The sequence below is a fragment of the Jaculus jaculus genome, chromosome 1, assembly GCF_020740685.1.
Source record: "Jaculus jaculus isolate mJacJac1 chromosome 1, mJacJac1.mat.Y.cur, whole genome shotgun sequence".
Classification (NCBI taxonomy): Eukaryota; Metazoa; Chordata; class Mammalia; order Rodentia; family Dipodidae; genus Jaculus; species Jaculus jaculus.
In genome coordinates, this window is record NC_059102.1 from 61,490,856 (window position 1) to 61,506,195 (window position 15,340).

The window sequence follows — 15,340 nt, forward strand, 5'->3', positions numbered from 1 at the left end:
ATATAGTCTCAGGAATTCAGTATGTAGTCTCAGGGTATCCTTGAACTCATGGCGATCCTCCTACCTCTGCCTCCCAAGTGCTGGGATTAAAGGCATGACTTTTTTATTTTTGATCTTTTGAATATTTTAAAGTTAAATAAAATTTGTCTTTAATGGGATTATAAAAATGTACATATTTCTGGGGTACATGTGATCATTAGCTGCATGTATTTGTTGTATAGTGTGATTGGGTTGAATATCACAAGCCTTATTTTTTTAAGATTTTTATTTATTCATTTTATTTATTTATTTGAGAGTAACAGAGAGAGAGAGGCAGATAGACAGCGAGAGAGAGAATGGGCGTGCCAGGGCTTCCAACCACTGCAAATGAACTCCAGATGCATGTGTCCCCTTGGGCTAACATGGGTCCTTGGGGAATCGAGCCTCAAACTGGAGTCCTTAGGCTTCACAGGCAAGCGCTTAACCGCTACACCATCTCTCCAACCCACAAACATTATTTCTTTATGATGAAAACATTTGAAGTCATTTCTTCTGGCTTTTAAAAAAATTATTTGCAAGCAGAAAGAAAGAGAATTAATGGGCATGCCAGGGCTGCACATGAACTCCAGATGCATGCACTAATTTGTGCATCTGGCTTACCTTGAGTACTGGGAAATGGAACCCAGGACTAGGCTTTGCAGACAAGTGCCTTAACTGCTGAACCATCTCTCCAGCCCACTTCTGGATTTAAAAAATACACAGAAGTTATCACAATTATCTTGGGTGGTTTGTAATAGTACACGAGAAATAAAACATGCTGATAATAACACACAGGAACATGCAGCATGCTTTTCAGTAGCACAGGAGAACATGTAGCACACTTGGTAATTACACAGAGGAACAGGCAGCATGCTTTTCAGTAGCACAGGAGAACATGTAACATGCTTGGTAATTACACACAGGAACACGTGGCATGCTTTTCATTACCTAACAGGCTAGGTAATTACACACAGGAACAGGCGGCATGCTTTTCAGTAGCACAGGAGAACATGTAGCATGCTTGGTAATTACAGGAACAGGTGGCATGCTTTTCAGTAGCACATGAGAACATGTAACATGCTTGGTAATTACACACAGGAACATCTTATTCCCTTGGTGTCTGTAACTCAGCACCCACTGATAAACGTTTTTCCAGGCCTTCAGTCTCTATTCTTCCCAGCATCTGGCAAACTCATTTTCTAGTAGACCAACCGTTAACATTCTACATAGGAAATGTTCAGTCGCTCTCAGGTAGGGATTTTATTTCCATTTTTCCTAAGAAATCTTTGGGAATGGACAATGATTCAATTGTAAACTCTTGGATAAAGGGAAAGAAAGAAACCTTGATGCAAAATTCCCACTTCCATGAAAGAGTAAGCAAACCTCCCCAGTGACAACCTTAACAGGAGAAGTGCCAAGTTTGCTATGGGCTGTTCTGAATAGCTGTGAGACGCGAACTCCTCAGTAACACCATTTGAAAGCGTGGGTTCAACAGCAAGCTTTAGAAAATATATTTATGGCAGTAACAATTTTACAAATTGTTTTTGTTTCCTTGTTAAACTAAGTCCATGTTAACTTATTGATATCACATATATACAGTTTAGTAAATCAATTGATTAAAAAAATTGCTTAAAATAATAGCGAACCAAGAATGGAATGTGAGTTAGAAAGCATAGTCTCTTACATTTGTACTTTAAGCTAAAATATAACTGCCTATTTAAATAACATTGTTTGCATAATCCAATTGATCTTATTGAGTCCATCTTTTAATTTTACTTGTTTAATAGCAAATTTGTATGTAGAATACATTTTCTTTAATGTGTTGTAGTTCTTTATCTCTTTTATAATTTTTGAGAGAAATTATGGTAGTATCAGGACAATGATCTAAACTAAACAAGAAATGATTAGGCCCTGTGGAAACTTCCAAGACCACCTGGGATCAGAAAGGACACTATATGGGACACTGATGTCCCTTAGCGAGGATATTCCACCATGTCTACAAAGTCAGGAATGTTTTTTAAACTATGTTATTTACATTTAATCTGTTTTCTGATGAGGAACTCTGAGGTGGTAGGTCCAATTGTTCCACTGGCAAAAAAAGTAATTCATATGCTTTGGTATGCTTTATTAGTCTAGAGACACCAGGAGCATAGTAGATCTGTGTACTTCACCCTAGAACATACTAAGCACACCCTAGGGATGTGTAAGCACAGTTACACACCATTTCAAAATAAGTCTCTCCTGGTTCTCGCCTTCGCAACACTTGTGGCCGCCAGCTGACACGAGGCAGGTGCAGTGGGAAGCTGCCAATGGAGTGATCAAAACAAGGCTTACGGAAACCAGCAAGTGTTGCTTATAAATAATTTGGGAATGGTTTTGGAATTCATTTCTTGGCAATGGACTAGTGCATTTTAGATCCTATGAAGTGATTATTTATGTGTGGGAAGTCCTAGCTGGGAGTACTGAAAATACTTAATGATGCTCTGCTCCTATGTGTAAATTTGAGAGGAAATCCTACAGAAATGAAAAATTCCAGAGGAAGGAAGTCTTAGTTTGGGTCAGGCTGTCATTTCAGGGTCATGGACATTATGTTATGTAGGGCTTGCTTTGTACTCTTGTGATACAACCAGGTCTGACTGAAATGGCACCTCTGGGGTAGAATGGAGACAAAACAGGAGTCCACAAGACAGTCCCATAAGTGTGTTTGGACAAGCATCCAACCAGCCAGTCTGTATTTTTCCCATCATAAACTATCCTCTTCTGCTCAATCCTCTTGTCAAGTATAGCTTGCCTCTAGTCTAAAAAAGTAAATCAAGGTTTTTCCAGATGCAAGCTGACTGCAGAGAGAACAAAAGACATCATGGCACAGTCAGTTTGATTTCCTTTGTTCAGTACTGCATTAAGGAGCCAAAAGTTCTGAGAGAATTTCAACTTAAGAGCCACTGTCCCTTGAGGGATCTCACCAGTGTCTGAAAGCTGGTGACCTCACATGAGCATCTAGCATAGCTAGTAGTATGTCTGAATGTGTCTTACATGTCTAGATTGTTTTTTGGCGGGGAGGGTCCAGGTAAGGTCTCACTCTAGTCCAGGCTGACCTGGAATGCTCTGTGTTGTCTCAGGCTGACCTCGAACTCAGGGTGATTCTCCCACCTCTGCCTCCCGAGTGCTGGGATTAAAGGTGTGTGCCACCACGCCTGGCCTACATATGTAGTATTTTTGATATGTGGTAGTTATCATTAATTAAATGCAAGTCAATTGACATTATTGAGTGTTCTTGAAATTATGTATTTTCTTAATTTATACTTAAGGTTCAGTTCAATTATTAGAGGGCTATTACTGCTTTTCTAGTTAAAAAGGAACTTAGGGGCCCGAAAATGGCCAGAAAGCATTGATATAAATGTCATCTTTCATTATTTTATAAGTTCTCTAGACTTCTGTAAAAGCTTTTTCCATAATACAGTAATAATTCTCTCTCTTAATTTAAAAAAAATATTTTATTTTTATTTACTTAACAGAGAAAGAGAGAGAGAGAGGGACAATGAGCGCACCAGGGCCTCCAGCCACTGTAAATGAACTCCAGAGGCATGTGCCCCCTTGTGTATCTGGCTAATGTGGGTCCTGGGGAATCGAACCTGCATCCTTTGGCTTTGCAGGCAAACGTGTTAACTGCTAAGCAATCCCTCCAACCCTGTCTCTAATTTTTAAATTTTTACTGAGGTATAATTTACATAACATAAAATCTACCTATTTAAGAATGTAATTTAGTGATCTGATAAATTTGCAGTGTTGTATAATTATAAACACAATCCAATTTTAGAACACCATCCCATAAAGATCCCTTTGTCCTGTTTCTGCTCCCCTTTCTGAAGCCTCAGCCCTAAGGAGCTAATTTCCCATGTCTATAAAAGATTTATGAAGTTTTTATATGAATAAAATCATAAAATATGTTGTCCATGCATCTGGCATCACCTAATATATCATGTTTAAGGTACATCCAATAGTTCATCATTCTTTTTCCTTGTTTTTGGTTTTCCGAGGTAGGGTCTCACTCTAGCCCAGGCTGACTTGGAATTCACTATGTAGTCTCAGGGTGGCCTCGAACTCACTGCACTCCTCTGACCTCTGCCTCCCGAGAGTTGGGATTAAAGGCATGCACCACCACACTCAACTTCTTTTTCTTTTCTGACTAGTATCATAGTGTTCTACTTTGTTGTGAAGTTTGGATCTCTTTTTACTTTGAACTATTAGGAAAATAGTGCCTTATATATTTGCATATAAAGTCTCCATGTAGATATGTTTTCAGCTCTCTTGATATACATTCTGAAGAGGGAGGTGTATAGCTTGTATGCAAAACTTAAGTTTGTTTTGTTTTGTTTTTGTTTTCTTTTTTGGGTTTTCGAGGTAGGGTCTCACTCTAGCCCAGGCTGATCTGGAATTCATTATGGAGTCTCAGGGTGGCCTCAAACTCACAGCAATCCTTCTACTTCTGCCTCCCAAATGCAGGATTAAAGGCGTGCGCCACCACGCCCGGCTTTTGTTTGATTTTTGGAGATAGGGTCTTTGTGTAGCCCAGGCTGACCTGGAATTTACTATGTGATCTTAGGCTGACCTCTAACTCATAGCAATCCTCCTAGCACTGCCTCTTGAGTGCTGGGATTATAGATGTGCACCACCACACCCAGCTACACTTGCTCTTTAAGAAACCGTCAAACTCTTTTCCAAAAGGGTAGGGGATCTGTCATGTGAACTTTTTCTGGAGAGACATGAAAAAATGTCTGTTCTCTCTAGATAAGACACTAATGACAAACCAAAGTAACAATTCCATTCAAGTCTAGCTTGGTGAGCCAGTCAGTTTACTGGACTTAGAGGAGCATGGGTGACGCCAAACAGCTACATGACCAAGAAGTCTTAGTGCAGCATGATGAGGACTTCCTGATGACTGCATAGATGGACAGAGTCACTTTAGTTAAGTTCCCACCCTTTATAGACCCTAGCATCTTTGGGAACCACATGCAGCTTGTGTGGAACTACATAGGGTGGGAGGAGGGAGTGGCTGGAAAATTAACTAGAGCAATCTCACTGTGGCCATCCTTACCTAAGTGATAGGGAGTGGCATACCTTCTTGCTTTAGTAGCAGTTGCGCTGCCCCTAGGATGGGAGATGAGACATGTGGCTTGGGCTGAACTATCTGTCCTCTATCCCTTCTGGGGTGGTGTGCCTCCTTAATTAATATGGTCCACTAAGGGAGCATAATGACATCCAAGAATGGCTGCTGAGCCAAAGACAATATGAATATGTTACAGTGTGTGGAAGCAGCATGTATTGAGTAGGGTTGTAAGGAAGATGTGGCAGAAGTAAAATTTCCCCTTCTGTTGGCTTTAAATAATCCAATGGAGCCTGAGCTGTCTGCTCAGGAAGAAATTAGCTGTCATAAGGAATTTAATCAAGAGAAAGAGAGCCAGTTGTGTGAGACCCTACCTCAGGAAAAAAAAAAAAAAAAAAGACGTGTATGCTGTCCTTTTCACTCAACTCTGAAATTGCAGGAAAAATGGGAGATGGAGATGTTGGCTTGTCACTTCTGAATGGTGAAAGACACAGGGAAAAGAGATTATACATATACATTAGGTCAGTGCTAAGTAGCCCCTTGGAGCCCATGGGAAGAATCTAATGGTAAGGAAGAAGATGAGGCAGAAATGATAGTGAAGGATTGAACATGAAAGAAGTAGTGTAGGATGCCCCAGGCATTGGGTCAGATCACACTATGTTCAGTGGGGTGTTAAGATTCTTCAAGAAGTACTTCAAGACAGATGCAGGTCCTTTGTGGCTTTGCTGAACCTCATGGTAGAAGATGAGTTTGACAAGGTGGGAGAGGCCTTGGAGGATCTGAATGACTGAGACTGAAGTTACATCAGGTTTGTTAAATGCTAAAGCAATTAAGAAGAAATATGTAAAAGAAAAAGCAGAAAAAAATAAATGGGCCCGTCTTGGTCACTGAAAAGCAAATGTGCCGAGCTTTGTGTTTTACTGAGGTTCCTAGGAGAACTGACAGAAAGCCAAATCCTATTCTCATGAGCCTTTAGCAGACTGTAAAACCCTGGTGGCAGTTCACGAAAGTGGTGGATGGAGATAGAAAGCACAAAAGCTACTTCCTTAGAGGCTGGCCACTTGTGTCTGCAGGCGAGGACAGCGCAGGGTGACTGCAGGCCCCACTTTGAGTAGCAAATTTGTTGGTTCCCTACCAATGTGCAGAATATTTGGCCTTGTGTGGAGGCTGGAAGCAGGTCTGTGTTGGTTCTTAGTGACCCCCAGGAGCACTGGGGACAATGAACATTGGCAGGTGGGTATGGAGAAAGAGCTACACAAGTGAAAAGACTTGAGCTCATTCTAGGGGTGGGCAGTCATCTGCTCCCTCTTCCCCACCAAGTATGCTATCTACATTCTGCTCTGGAAATGGAAATTGTATACCTGGCTTGAAGCCTTTTCAGCAGCCAAATGTGGCATATGAGAGGCAGCTGCCATGGGACTGGCCTGTCAGACCTGCAGAACCAGCTGGAGACTAGTGTCAGGGAGGCAAACCCACGGCCTAGGTCTCCCATGTACCTAGGTCAGGCCAAACAGCCGGGCTTGCCGAGTTCTGGGGGTGGAGGAGCAGGCGTCAATGTCAATGTGCAGTGGCCCACAGGGCAGCACCCCAGGATGAGGAAGTAGAATGATTCATGGAGAATTATTGCCAATGATAAAAGACTAAGCAGTGCCTCCCATCCATGCTCCTGTAACAACAGTGCTCTTTGCAGAAACAATGGGCTCTTTTCATGATGTATTGGGCTTTGCCAACATTCTCCCTTAGTATCTCATAGCTGCTAACTCCTGAGACTAACCAGCACTTGCTTAGACTAGTACATGGGGGGACGTCAGAAACCCTGCTGACCTTCTTTAAAAGGGTTTCATTACACAGATGATATAAGGCTGATCTCTAAGTGTTTTACAGATTTAGGAAAGCATTTAAAAGATGTGCAAGCATACCGAAAGGAATGGGGATGGGGAATCTGTACAGCATAGGGTGCAAGGGCCAGGCACTGCTGTGAAATTCTTAGAACCTTTATGGCTGGGTAAGGCACAGATGATATCTGTGGTAGTTTGAGGGTGGAATGTCTACAATAGCCTCATGTGCTTGTAATTAAGCCTCATACTTAATCTCGTGATGTTGGAGTCTTTGGGAGGTGGAGGAAGTGTGTCACTGGGGGTGTATAACAGGGTTTTGGGGTTCAAGAAAGTCCATGAGCTACAAACCCTTAAGTTCTTGTCTATTTTTACCCAAGTAATTGGGAAAAACAAGACTGAGAAGGATTATTATTAAATTGGTTTTTAAATTCAGGGGTCAGGAGGAATAAGGGAGGAATAAGGAAGAATCTACAGACCAAGGAAGGGGGAATGGATGCACCACAAGAGCCCAAGAGCCCATGTGAGCAGTAAGCATGAGCTTGAAATGTGAAAAGGGATTTAGAGAGGAGGGAGAAGAAAGTGCAGAGGACCCTGCCATGTGGAGGGCAGGAAGGGGTAGAGAGCCCATGTAGGGGTCAGAGAGGTTCTGGGATGAGACAAGGGGAGGCTTACCAGGATCTGGAAGTTCAGGAGAGATGAACAACCAGGAAAAAAAGAGGCCTTTGCTCCCCCACCCCCACCCTATCTATATATAGCTTTATTGTGGTGGGCCCAGGTGAATCAAAGTGAGGACTGATTGGTCTGGGCTAGGGGCTGGCTCCAGAAGAGTTTTATGAAACAGTCTTCAGAGCACAGTCGTCACTGTCACCTTCATAAGAGCATCTGTAATTACCTAGAAGAGACAGCCACATTGTAACCTGTTTGTATTCCCTCTTACAAGGAGGAGTTGTGAAGGGTCACTAGACCCTCACCACAGATTCCAGCCATTACTTCCTGTACCCTTTTCCAGCTGTATGCAGTTCTACCCTAGGTGCCTGTGGCCTCAAAGTGCTAGAGCTTAAGGTTGAATGAACAGGTGCTAAGGAGTGGGTGGAGGGGGAACTCCAGTTATGTGGCCATGAGAAAGTCAAAGTCATCACCCATGCACAGGAAGACTTCTTAATGATGCAACTGTTTTTTGGAGGGGGGGTCACTTATGCACCCGTTAGTCAGCCCAATAAACTCAGTGCTTCACTAAACTGGCCTTGGGTAGACGCATTCCTCTAGTCTGTCACTGGTGCCCTGTCTGGGATACAGACACCTTTATTCACTTCTCCCAGGAAAAGTTCATGCAGCCTCCTGATAAAGTTACCAACAGTTATAATTGTCAATCTATTTTAAAAGTTATATTATTTATTTATTAGTAGAGAGAAAGAGAGGGAGAAAATGGGCACACCAGGGACTCTAGCCACTGCAAATGAATTCCATATGTATGCCCCACTTTGACTTCATGAGGGTACTGAGGAATTGAACCCAGGCCATCAGGCTTTGCAAACAAGTGCCTTCAACTGCTAACCCATCCCATCAGCCTGTCAATCTACTTTTATTATTGCCATTTTACTGATTGTATCATTTACTGTGTTGTGTCATTGTGGTTTTTAACTTGTATGTTTCTAATGACTCATGATGTTGACTTGGCATATTTTCATGTGTCTATCAGCCAATCATGATCTTTTGGTGACATGTTATGCATTTCTAATTTTTTTCTTATTGGGTTATAGGAGTTTTTCACATACCTTTTAGATATTGGTCCTTTATTAGATGTGATGTGGAAATGCTTTCAGTCAGTCTAGGTCTTGATAAATGCAATTAAGAAATATCCTTCACACGGAGATACATTTGTATAGGTCATGGTGGACTTGGAACCCTGAAGCTCTGCATCTCCTTGCAGCATAGTTTGTGGCTTATGAAATTATTAGAGAAGCCATGCCATGCGCCTTTTTGACTATTTAGAGAGATTTTTAGAAATGAAAGACAGAGAGACTATATAGTCATGCACATTGTTTCAATAGATAAGTTTATATAAATCCGTAAGAACTTTTGATTGCTTGTCATGTGGGTAGATTGTGAGTACATCCACTATGACTTCAGGGAGGGGAGGAAGAAGCATCCTCTAAGAATGTGAAGAAACGGCTCTAAGCATCTGTAAGTCCATGTGCCGTGCCACATTGAAGGGATGTACACAAGCATGTCATGGCAAAACAAGCACACTTGAAAGGAGTGACTCAACCAGAGACAAGGAAACAAAACAATAACTGGACCTACTTTCAATAATGGGAATTATATATAACAAAAAAGTTAAGACGAAAATATGAATTACAATATAGGCCTAAGATAAAACCATTATAGCTACAATACTCATTTGGGACCATGTTAGATTCCACCCCCTTTTCCCATATTGCTATTTTTTACCAGTAGACTGATTATAGTTTGCTCTGTATCCAAAAGTTCTTAAGACTTCATCTATTGTGGTAGATTGAATGTGATAGTGTAAATGTATGGCCCCATACTTGGATGTTTTATTAAAATTGAGTTTTCAACTTCAGCCCCTAGCAGGCAGATCCCTGCTATGCAGGGGGGGCAGGGATGTCACTGAGGGGCAGACTTAGAGTTCATCCCTAAGGTGTGTTTGGAGGGAAGATCTTGATTCCAGCCCAAATGTATGGAGAGATCTGTTTGAGCTCTGGCAGTTTGTGCTCACTTGTGATGCTAGCCATTGGGTGGTTTGGATCTATGAAACAGGGCCAGCTTCTGCTAAAATTAATGGAATTTCCCCTGAATCTGTAAGCTTGAAATAAATTCATTTCTCCCATAAATTGTGTAAGGTTGGATGTTTGTCCCAGCCTTGCAGAGCTGACTACAACACCCAGTCAGTCAACATTGTATTTCCAAAAGTTGTTACTAAGAGACAGTTTAAAATATTGTAAATGTTTTATATCTGCTCTGGCTAGCACAGTTCATTTCTCTTCTATTTCATTTGATAGATTCAGTTCCTAATTCATCTTAGGCTAAAAATATTTTATGCACTGCCTAAAAGTATACACATTATGAAAAATATGTCATTTAGCAAAACTCTCCAAAAGAATCAACTAATGGGGTAACTCATGAAATCCCCTGTATGATATTGGCAGAGCATACCCCCAACACTTGGATCTATGGTAGAATCACCTGTGGTGTGGATATAAAATATGGATTCTCTGGACCCCTAGGCAAAGCCATTCCACTGTGTGGCGCATGGAGATGCAGTTCCAGGTGTCACCAAGGCAGGCCACAGTGTCTCTACAGGCCCAGCTCCTGGCCTCCAGGGCATTGTTTTCCAAACACAGCTGATTCTGGCTTACACTCAGTTTTGCTCACTCAGACCCTTAGGTACAAGGCTATATATATTAGACATCAGGTGTAGGAGACAAGGCAGCCGTATTTGTGGAAATCTTCCCATCACAGACAAATGTCAGTAAGATTTAAGAGCCATTGCAAGACACAGTAAATCCTGTTCTATCAAATTACTGGAAAAACAGATGAACTGTTGACCAATGTATTTCCTGTATCGGTGACTTGAATCCACACAGGCTGGGCAGGTTGCAGTGGCTCCATCTTTGAGAAGTGGCCGATGGAGACAGAGCATTGCAAGAGGGTAGGTACACCCTTTCCTGAGCACAGATACCAGCCAGGCTGCTCCAAGGAACACCACCGCCTCCATTTCCACCCTCCTAATTATTCTGCTTCCTAAATTTCCAAAAAGAGGCTATTGCCATCAGGTTCACATTGCTGGTAGAAATCACCCAACCAAGAGCAGCTTGTGGGGAAAAAAGAGGTTTATTTCGGCTTACAGGCTCGAGGGAAACTCCATGATGGCAGGGGAAACGATGGCATGAGCAGAGGGTGGACCATAGCAACAGGAGAGTGTGCCAAACACTGGCATGGGGACACTGGGTTTGATACCCATAATCCCGCTCCCAACAATACACTGCCTCCAGAAGGTGTTAATTTCCAAACCTCCATCAGCTGGGAACCTAGCATTCAGAACAACTAAGTTTATGGGGGACACCTGAATCAAACCACCACAGAGGCCTATAAAAAAAGAGCTGCCAGCAAACATTTTCTTGTGTGTGCTTTCTACTGTTGGGGAAAAGTGGTCTCTTCTCATAGCTTCAGTTGAGAACATTCAGCAGCATCCAGTTGTGAATCTATCAGATGATAGGAAAGTCATTATGAGGCCTCTATTCCTGTTATAACTTTGTCACCAACTTGCTCTGTGACTCCAGCAAACTCCCTCAGCTGTCTGGGTTGCTCTTCTTCCCTGTGTATTACCAGAGATGGTCTGGACGAGTGATTTTCACATCAGGTTAGCCAGAATGTGTTAAACTTGCAAATTCTTGGCCTTTGCCCCAGGCCTACTGAAGTATACTCTAGGGGTAGAGACCAGCAACCAGCTGTTGAAAGAGCCTTATAGGTGCTGCTGTTGCTGTTGAGCAAAAGGTTAAGCATCACTGGCCTACAATAGGAGTGCATAGCTGTGGCTGCCTATTAGAATCACCCGGGCAGGTTTTATAATCCTGCCAATCCAGGGCCTCCCTCCAAAGATTCTGACTCAAAGAGTTGCAGGTGGGATGTCGGCATTGCTGTGTGTTCTGATGGATGCACAGGTACTATCTGAGGTCTTCTAAAGCTAAAAGTCAACGTTCCAAGCTATGAACATATACCTCCAGACATTTATTCTGCTGAAACCACTAGCCCTGCTATAATAGGAAGGAAAGGGAAGTTTCAAAACTGCTTTTGGAGTGAACAAGGAGAGTCTGGGAGACCTCTCCTGAACCCACAAATCCTGCATCAATAGCATAAGGGAACATCATGTGTTAAAAATGCTGTCCTTCTTTACCCAGAGTAGTTAGGTACGTGCACTTGTACACATGACACACACACACACACACACACACACACACACAATGAACTGCTCTCTTAAATTTGTACACTTTACCATATTTGTTGTGCTTAATTATTAAAAACACTGAAATGTGCCCCCAAGAGGAATAGCTGACAAAGCAGTCCATTCTCACTTGGCAGATAATTATTTTATTTATGACATTTGTGGTCACTAAGATACATAGAATCTTAATTTCGTATTAAGTTAAAAATACAGACAATGTCTATGGTCCCAAGATTGAGTCAGTTATGGTGTGCTTGTTATTTATTTTTTGACATATTTATTTTTTCTGCAGTGCTGAGTATTGGGCCCAGCCCTTGTACATGTGCTCCACCACTGAGCTGCAACCTCAGCCCTGTGTATTTTGTATGTGTCTGAGGCCCACTATTTGCAGCAATATATCTAGGTGATTGACTCTCTTACCATACATATCTCTTCCTTAGTTATTCTATATTATAGTAAATCTGAACAATGAAATTGTCTGCTCTTTATTATCTGTAGGAAAGACCTCCCTCCTGTCAGAGACAGGAGCTCAAATGTCTCTTAACAAGCTCAGTGAGATAAGAATTTGTATGTAGCAGAGAAACAAGTCCCTGCAAGACTGCACTGAGCCTTTCACCATGGAAATAAGGTCCATTTGAAGGGCATCTGGGAGGAAAAACGTGTTAGTGCAAGGAAAACCAGAGTCACTTAGCGGAATGGACAAAGACTACTGGAAAGGGAACCCTGTCCTACAAGCCATCATCCCTTCTTCAGCTCTCATGTAGAAGCCGTGGGTAAGTGATTTCAAGGAGTGTATCCTAAGCACTGTTAATCAAAAGCAGAGGCTAGACTGGCTGATGCAGACTTACAAAGACATCTTTGATCAGCCATGAGTGTATTAAGTGATGTGGGGGTTTCACCTGATCCTGCCCAGACTGCAATGCTATGCTTTGGGCCACTGTGTTCTAATCACTTTGATGACCTTCTCTGAAAGTAGATAGAATAAACAGGGCAGAGAGCCTTTTCACAGGTAACTTTTATTATGCTTTACAGCTAGCACTATGGACAGGTGTGACATAGCTGTGGATTTAACAATGATTTCATCATTCACTTGTGCCAAACTGTCCTGGCTGTTCTGGTGCCCTTGGAAAAATTAGTCTTGTCTCTCCCTCCAGTAGTTTTTTGTTAGTTGAGATGACTGAACATAAAAATACATTTTTTAGGGCTGGAGAGATGGCTTAGCGGTTAAGCGCTTGCCTGTGAAGCCTAAGGACCCCGGTTCGAGGCTCAGTTCCCCAGGTCCCACGTTAGCCAGATGCACAAGGGGGCTCATGTGTCTGGAGTTCGTTTGCAGAGGCTGGAAGCCCTGGCGCGCCCATTCTCTCTCTCTCCCTCTACCTGTCTTTCTCTCTGTGTCTGTCGCTCTCAAATAAATAAATTAAAAAAATTTAAAAAAAAATACATTTTTTAAACTTCAGACATTCAGTTAGTATTTGATATATTTGTAATATGAACCCCTGTGCTTTTCTACAGGAACTCCCAAAGCCTGCGAAGCCCCTTTCCACTTCCTGCTAGCTATATTGCCATGGGAGCAGCGCAGGAGTCAGCAATGGTCCCTTTGCTCCTAGTCACTAGCCCAGGTTTCATTAAAGTTGAAACATTCCCTCCTGAGTGAGGAGTGAGGTGTAGTCATTTGAATATGATAGTGTAAATATATGACTGCTTGGACTTTTATTAAAATTGACTTTGCACCAAAACCTAAAAATCTAAGAGCATATAAATAAACCATATGGAAGCCTACTTTTTTGGACAATGGTACACTCAGGAGCCATAGATTTTTGCTAGAAAATTTTCAGTGCTAGGGATGGGATACCTTCCAGTGAGTTGTTGGCCAGGGAGGACCCTGATGCCCCCAAAACATTATAGGCCATTGCTGAGGCACTTGGTTTCCTACCAGGAATAGATGGTAAGACCCTATTGCTGAAGACTTCACATACTTGGGCTGCAAGGCCACTGAGAAATCCTGATGGAACTGAGCTGATAACCTCCTCCATGTAGACCAGCTGACAGAAAGCTGGAAGAAGCCATTCTGCATGCAGTTCAATGGGAGAGACAGAACTCACCACTGAAGATACTCAATAGTGGATACTACATGTCTTAAACTTTGCCAGCCAGGCCAAATGAGCCAGTGGGTGCAATAGTGGCATGTTTGTCATGGTGGAAACCAGCTGTCCTCTAATTGGACTGGAGGCCTGCTCCATGGGAGGGAATACATCCCTGATACTGAAAACCTACAACAGGGATAGTCATGAGCCCTAGGGGTGTAACGTCTGCTGCTGTCTGGCTAAATGTATATACTATGCTTATCAAACTGCCCAGTGAGCACTTCTTTTAGTGTTCATACCCATATATTAATGCTACTCTCACCTTTGGTAGAGAACCTTCTCTTTTCAGATGGCAGTGACCTTGGGATGATTCAGAAGGCATCATGGTGCTGGAAAGAAGTGACTGGAGTGCTCAGCACTGCAATATCTCTATCACACCTTCCAAGGCTCAGGGTCCATTGCAGAAGAGGTAGCAGGAAGAATGTAAGAGCCAAAGGAAGGGTAGGACTCCTTACAACATGCTCCCTCCAGACACAAAATGACCTGGATATTCATGACCTCACAGTGCCTGACACTACCTACAAGTGACATCAAAATAAAAGGGAGACTGATTCAGAGGGGATGGGAATATGATGGAGAATGGAGTTTCAAAGGGGAAAGTGAGGGAAGGGAGGATATTACCATGGGATATTGTTTACAATCATGGAAGTTGATAATAAAAAAAAATGTTTTTAATTGATTTTGCAACTTCAGGCCCTAGAAGGCAAATTCCTGTGACAGGGTGGGGGATCACTGAGGGCTGATCTGCTCCCTGCACAAAGGTGTGGAGAGAGCAGTTTGAGCAGTAAGGATTGGCGCTTGCTGGCAGTGCCTGGTGGTTTCTCTCTGCTTGGATGTGTTAAAGGCAGCATGTGCCAACAAGGAACAAGGGCTAAGCCAAACATATTGCTTCTTTTCTGGAACCTCTTTATACATAGGCTGCCACCAGAAGGGCTTCCCACTCTGGGTACACCCTCATAGACCTGCTAGGATGTACATCACTTAGTTGATTCCTGATCTGATCATATTAATAATAGAAATTAACCATCATGCCAACTTTATACTTAGATAGTGGGTAAGTACATTACGTATTTTATTTTAAATTTTGTCATACCAGGAATCAAACCCAGGACCTTGTTCTTGCATTGCTGTCCTACTGAGCTACACCTCCAGCCCTTGATTTCTTAAAACAGGATCACACGATAAATCCCAGGCTACCTTGGAACTAGCAATCCTCCTGCTCCGGTCTCCCCTTGAGTGGTAGGATTATAGTCATGCACCATCCCACCAA